At 43.4% G+C, this 6508-nt stretch overlaps 1 long non-coding RNA gene across 1 annotated transcript; it reads right to left on the bottom strand.

Annotated features, from left to right (window-relative positions):
- Positions 1–5287: 5287 nt before the first annotated feature.
- Positions 5288–6265, bottom strand: LOC103650808 (uncharacterized). The gene is made up of 2 exons (XR_564396.3): positions 6021–6265; positions 5288–5651 (listed from the first exon to the last, which is right to left on the bottom strand). It is a non-coding gene; the product is annotated as an uncharacterized lncRNA (long non-coding RNA).
- Positions 6266–6508: the final 243 nt, after the last annotated feature.

Below are 6508 nucleotides of genomic sequence, written 5' to 3'. Positions count from 1 at the left end.
TCTGAGTTTGGAAGCCTGGTTCAAAGGAATCTCAAAGTTAAGCATGCTCAACTTGGAGAAACCTGGGATGGGTGACCAGATGGGAAGTTCCCTACTGGAAGGAAAATCACAGTCACCGGAGTTCGTATGACTGGAATATGGGTCTGGCTGGTCTTGGGTGGACTGGATAGCATGATGGATGAGTAGTTAAAATTTTGGGTGATCGGCTAATCTATGAATAGTAACAATGAATAGTAACGATGAATAGTGATGACGAAAAAGTTACCATAGATATCATCGATGAGTAGTAACGATGATAAATAGTAACGATGATGAATAGTAACAATGAATAGTACCGATGGTGAATAGAGTCGGTGAATAGTAACGATGAATAGTAACGGTGAATAGTGATGGTGAATAGTCGTATGAACGAACGATGAACGATGAATAGGAACTATGAACGAACGATGAACGATGAATAGGAACTATGAATGAACGAACGATCGAATGATCGGACGAACGAACGATCGGAATTTCGGCAGCATAACGGCAGGACAAAGATTATCTAGAAGAACGATGAATAGGGACTATGAACGAATGATGAACGATGAATAGGAACTATGAACAAATGATGAACGATCGAATGATCGAACGAACGAACGATCGGAATTTCGGCAGCATAACGGCAGGAAAAAGATTATTTGGATGAACGAACGAACGAACGATCGAATGATCGGACGAACGAACGATCGGAATTTCGGCAGCATAACAGTAGGACAAAGATTATCTGGAAGAATGATGAATAGGGACTATGAACGAACGATGAACGATGAATAGGAACTATGAACGAACGATCGAATGATCGAACGAACGAACGATCGGAATTTCGGCAGCATAACGGTAGGAAAAAGATTATTTGGACGAACGAACGGACGAACGATCGAACGATCGGACGATCGGACGAACGAACCATGAACGATCGGACGAACGATCGAACGATCGGACGAACGAACGAACAAACAAACTAAGAACAGGGGACGAACGATCGAAGAACGATCGAACGATCCTTGTGCTAGTGTGTGCTTGTGTGGAACATGGAGTGGGTGTGTGTGGGGGGGGGGAGAGTTGCCATGAAATGGCTTGGGGTGGGATGAGAGGAGGCCCTTGCCCCTCTATTTATAGCCATGGTGCCATGGTGGGGGGATTAGGGGGAGGGATGAGAGGATTAGTGGGAGGATGAGAGGATTAGTGGGAGATTAGCATGTATTTGTCTTGTATAAGTGTAATTAGCTTGTAGAGCTCACCGTATGACACTGGAGGCATACGTATACGTATGGGCATGAGGAAAGTTATGAAGAAAATATTTGTAGGGTCTTGAAAAATGATTTTGAAGGTATTTCTCAAGAGGAAAATACTTGGAGATATATCGGTGGAATATTTGGACAGTATTTCTGGAAAGAATTTGAGGGTGATCAGTGGGGAAGTATTTGTAGGATATTTTGAGGAGGATTTTGGAGAGAACGTAGACCACTATATTTTATTTGTTGATATCAACTTGCAAACAAACATTTCGAAACGAAATTTGAAATTCATTTTGAATTTAGAGCGAGTTTGAGAAAATTTCAAGATTTGAATTTTTGGGATGCTACAACTTCCAATACTGGGGTGCTCACTATTTTTAAGCAGTGTCTAAGTGGGTTTGAACATCTACAAATTTTCTTAAGTTCAGCACAGAAACATAACTAATTTTCTATAATTTAATAAGGTTTGGTCATTTACCTTTATCAATTTCAAACTCTAAAATTCAAAACAGAAAGCATGGGGTTCAGTATTTTTAATTGATAGTCCATAATATTTTGAATCCAGCAAAATTGGTTTGGTTAAATTTGGTTGAACATAACTCAAAATATAATTTCTCTAAGTTCTCTTCTTAATTTAAGAACGTTAAATAGAATTGGATAAAGGAAAAACAGTTTTGCGCTGGGGTCCCTCGCGAAAGTTCTTAAGTGAATTACATACAGGTCCCCGGTGCACTATTCACATGAGTCTACGGCTCTGCAGAAAACCCCCTAGGGTACCTGGAAATTGAACCCGCGGTCCTTCCCTAATGGAACAGTGGCCGCGGAGGAAGAAAGGGGCAGAGGGGCTTACCAGCGGCGAGACTGCTCCAGTGAGGTGGCCGAGGGTGTAGGGGAGGTCCTAAGGGTCACGGCGATGTGCGGGTCGCCGTCGGGGATGGTCGGAGTCGGCCAGTCCACGTGCGCAGGCGGGGGATCTCGTCGGCGGCGAGGAGTCTGGCCTAACCAGGGCACGGTTGGTCAATCAAATGGGTCAGTGAGCTTCACCAAAGATTAAGGAAGGTGTGTGTGCAAGGAATCGAAGAATGACTCACCGGATTGCTCGGTCTACGCGCGCAGGCAGGCGACCGAAGTCCGGCAAGGACGATCTTGGGTCTCCGGTGAGGTTCTGCCGGGTCTGAGCGCTTGGAAAGCTTCACGGGCCACTGGTGAAGCTAACCGAGGGGCAGGCGCAGCTTGGACGCGACTGGAGCGGGCTGGCCACGGTGGCCGAGGCTTGGGCAGTGGTGGCGGGCGGAGGAAAGGCTCGCCGGAGCTAAAGAGGGGCATCTGGCCAGCGAGGGTGAGCACAGGGTGAGGTGAGGTGCGCCCGGGGAGGCTTTAAATGTGTGGGCAGGCACGACCGAGGGTGAGGGCTCGCGGCGGACTTGACCGGATGCTGAGGCGAGCACGCGCACGGGTTGGGCGAACGCCGGCGTGCCGACCAGGGTCGAACACGTGTGCGCGTTCATTCTGCCCGAGTTCTGGCGTGTGTGGTCATTCATCCGAGCCTGCTCTCGCCTTGGTCAGTGCACAAAACCTCTTCTCCTCCCTATAAGCTATCGATCTTGTGTGGGGGTCATAGGATTTTGCCTACTGGTTTTAAAGATTTGGAGCTCTGAAGTCTAGTTTATCTCCCAGCCCGAGCCCGAGGCAAATCCTTGGTTTTGTCGTGTCTAGGGCTCGTGTCCCAATGCCATCTTTTGGCATGTGATAGAGGGGTTAGTTAGACACGATTTTGTCAATGGGAGCATTAGGGTTAGAGCTAAGGATCAAGGTGAACACGCTCGGTTTTGGTTCAAGGGCTGAAAATTCAGAAATCTGAATTTCAGAAATCCCCATTGAACCTCCACTTGAATGGCTTGTTTGGAGTATTTAATAAACTATTTTGGCCAAGCTTTCATAATCTTTATTGTAGCTTATTTAGTGTATTTCAATGTTTATAATTGGTCTAAGCCATGATTTTATGTTTTTCATGGTCTTTCACCCCTTTTCTTTATTTCTACTTAAATAGCTTGATTAGGGTTGGTATTAGGGTTTCAACATTTTTCCCTCTTTTGAAAATCTCATTTATTTTGAACATGAGTCTTTAGATATAAACTTAGTGGATCTTCTATTCTTACATTGATTTGGTGCTTCATGCTCACTTTGGCTTGCATGAAATGATGATTCTTGAGTTATCATTGAGAAAAGCCCTAGGTGACACTGGGGTGTCACAACCATGCCGCCAAATAGTGGGGCCTAGGCCGCGTTACGCTGTCATTTGGGCCCATTTGTAAGCCCCCTTTTGGGGTAGGGTCTGTGGTACGTTTGAATCAGACTGTACCTAATATCGTTGTAATGATCCCGTAAGGGGGAATATTTCGGAGCTGTAGTAGGTAACCGGGGGCATAACAGTACTTAGGAGGGCACACCCACCTACTCGGTTACCTATAAATATCCCCGCACTGTACATTGATGGGACACACTTAACAAGACGCTATAGTTCCCTGCTTACTGTTTTGTTGAGCACTTGTGTTCCCCCCTTCTCGAGTGTTTGGGCCCACCTAACCATGTGTTAGTTAACCCTAACATTTGGCACCCACCGTTTGTGCTACGACAAATCATTCCGGCGATGGCCCCTAAGAAAGCGACTTCCAAGGCCACCACCTCTCTCGACAATACTGTGATGGCGACCCTCATCGAGAAAAAGGCAAGGCAGCCTTTGTCGATGATGCTCCCCAAGATGCACCCAAAAATGACGGAGCAATCAATAGCAAACAAAAATATCATTCAAAATTTGTGCCTGTACAATGGAAACTCCCACGACCTGCCATAATTTTTGGCATAAAAATAGGTACCACATGCTTGTGCCTAGTGATTGCCATATTTTTCAGGTCTATCATAAAAATAAGACCATATGCATGTGTTTGGTGGGGGACGAGCATGGATGCATGTTCATGGTGGAGTGACGATAAACAATCGCGTACATATTTTTATGTCACTTTGTATACATATCTATGCCAACATCAAGAGGTTTTCAACATCTTTCATGTTGGATCGGTATTTATGCTCAAACCTAAAGGTTTCTACGCTCAAACATGGAGATGCGTTCACCAATGACCACATTTTACGTAATGTACCGCATTGAATAAATACCTATACATTGTAGCAGAATTAATATCGGTATATATCATAAACTAGTTCTAACGAACCTAGCTACATGGCAGTTAGAGTGATCCTATATTTATGGAGGAAATAAAGGATTTAAAAACGATTTTTTTACATGCATGCCAATCCATTTCCTCTGAACTGCATAAATACTACACCGTATAGAATTATTAGTATCAGTGTATATCATAAACTTGTTTTAACGTGCCTAGTTGCATGGCTGTTTGAGCGACCCTATATTTATAGAACCATCCAATTTTTGCGCGCATGTAGTGGAAATGAAAATGCAATGGAAACTCACATGATCTGCATAATTATCGAAATCTACCATAAAAATAGGATCTGCATGTTGCGTCTACGCGTGTGGACGTGGTTCGGTGGCTGGACGGTTTTTATAGTATCTTTATGAAATATTTAAGTCATTTCTTTTAACTATATATTCACGCTATTTGCGCAAAAAAAATCAGAATCGTAATTTATGGTGTGCGTCCCACGTGGGGGTTAGATCGGGGATTTGATTAAGGTGCGTGGAGAAGGTTTGACCTGGTGCCTGGTTGTTGGGTGCGGACCAGAGGACTTTCTTTAACTATTAAAAGCACTGAGCTCCCAATATACCGACACTATATAATATCTATAGAGAGGGGGGGAGAGGGAGAGGGAGAGCGATTATTGCACATACAATTATCTTAGGACACAATGATCTTGTCGTCACTCAGTATCAGTGCAAGACATAGCATTTGTAGGCTAGATCTCTTATGATAAACACGTGGTCGTATTAGGACGAAAGATACTGTGCCTTGTCCACATGAAGACGTTTCACATCAAATAATAACAGTTTTGTTCATATCTCTTAATTGCTTTCACACGATTTCTTAAAGCATGGATGTGTACAAATATATTGTTTATTTTGCCCGCCTTATTCCACAGGTCAATTGCATAAACACTCAGATACTTTGAATTTAGTCATGCAGATGGCGGCTCACGACTAGTGCCCTCCCTCCTCTGCCTCGTCCTCCATGGGACATTCAAAGGTACAATAGCATGATTTGAAAAGGGGGACACTGCCCTTGCAGTACCCGCTGGTGCCGAGGTTTTGCTGAATGCACGAGCCTGCACAGTCCTTATTGCTCCTGCATGCGCCAGGATAATGAGGATTAGGCCTTGCGCAGATTTCCGCCTCCACATCTGCACATAATTGTAAATTACCAAGTAGTTAGAAGCACATATATACCCTTGAACAGAGTTTCACAGCAACAATTGCTCCAAGATACAAGAGGTGCCAAGTGTCAAATTAGTAGTAGTTCTCCTGTAGTATTCACTAGTAGAAAATAGCTCTAAGGTGGCGGCATGCAGAAATTTATACTGTCGGTTTCAGTTACAGCACGCCAGTAAAAAAAATAGGTGGACCTGCCTTAACAAACCGACATTGTAAATATACATATACACTGTCGGTTCACTTAACAAGAGGTGCCAAGTGTCAAATTAGTAGCAGTTCTCCGATCCTGTAGTATTTCAGTGAGCTTCATAAGCGACAAGGTTATTTTAGTTACTTACAACCGGAAACAAGGAGCAAGGCGAGGATGAAGACAACAGGCACCCCTACAATCTTGTTGGATGCCATGGTTAATTATTTGGGTGAGGAAAAGAACATATAGATGTTCAATATTTATACTTCCACCAGCATGATACTTTCGATGTTCTATAGATGGGCTATCTCTATATTTTTATGTCTCTATCTCTATCTTTATTCATGTCTCTCGATCTAGATCTCACTATAATATATCTAATCGAGTCCCTCCGTCTTAAAATATAGCTACATCAATTGTTTAAAATTTACTTAGTTCTCCTTCAAGACACTTTTAGTGTTCTAGATGGCTATATCTATCTCTTTGTGTCTATCTATCTATCTATCTATCTATTTATTTATCAGGGAGTATGAAATGCTGCTTTTGTAATCAGAATGAAACTATTCAACATATTTTTTTGATTGTTACCTTATCAGCACTACCGGAATCGCGTTCTTTGCCGAGTGTCTAAGACAC

Source organism: Zea mays, chromosome 3 (genome assembly GCF_902167145.1).
Source record: "Zea mays cultivar B73 chromosome 3, Zm-B73-REFERENCE-NAM-5.0, whole genome shotgun sequence".
Taxonomy (NCBI): domain Eukaryota; kingdom Viridiplantae; phylum Streptophyta; class Magnoliopsida; order Poales; family Poaceae; genus Zea; species Zea mays.
This window is presented reverse-complemented; position numbering and strand designations above follow the sequence as displayed.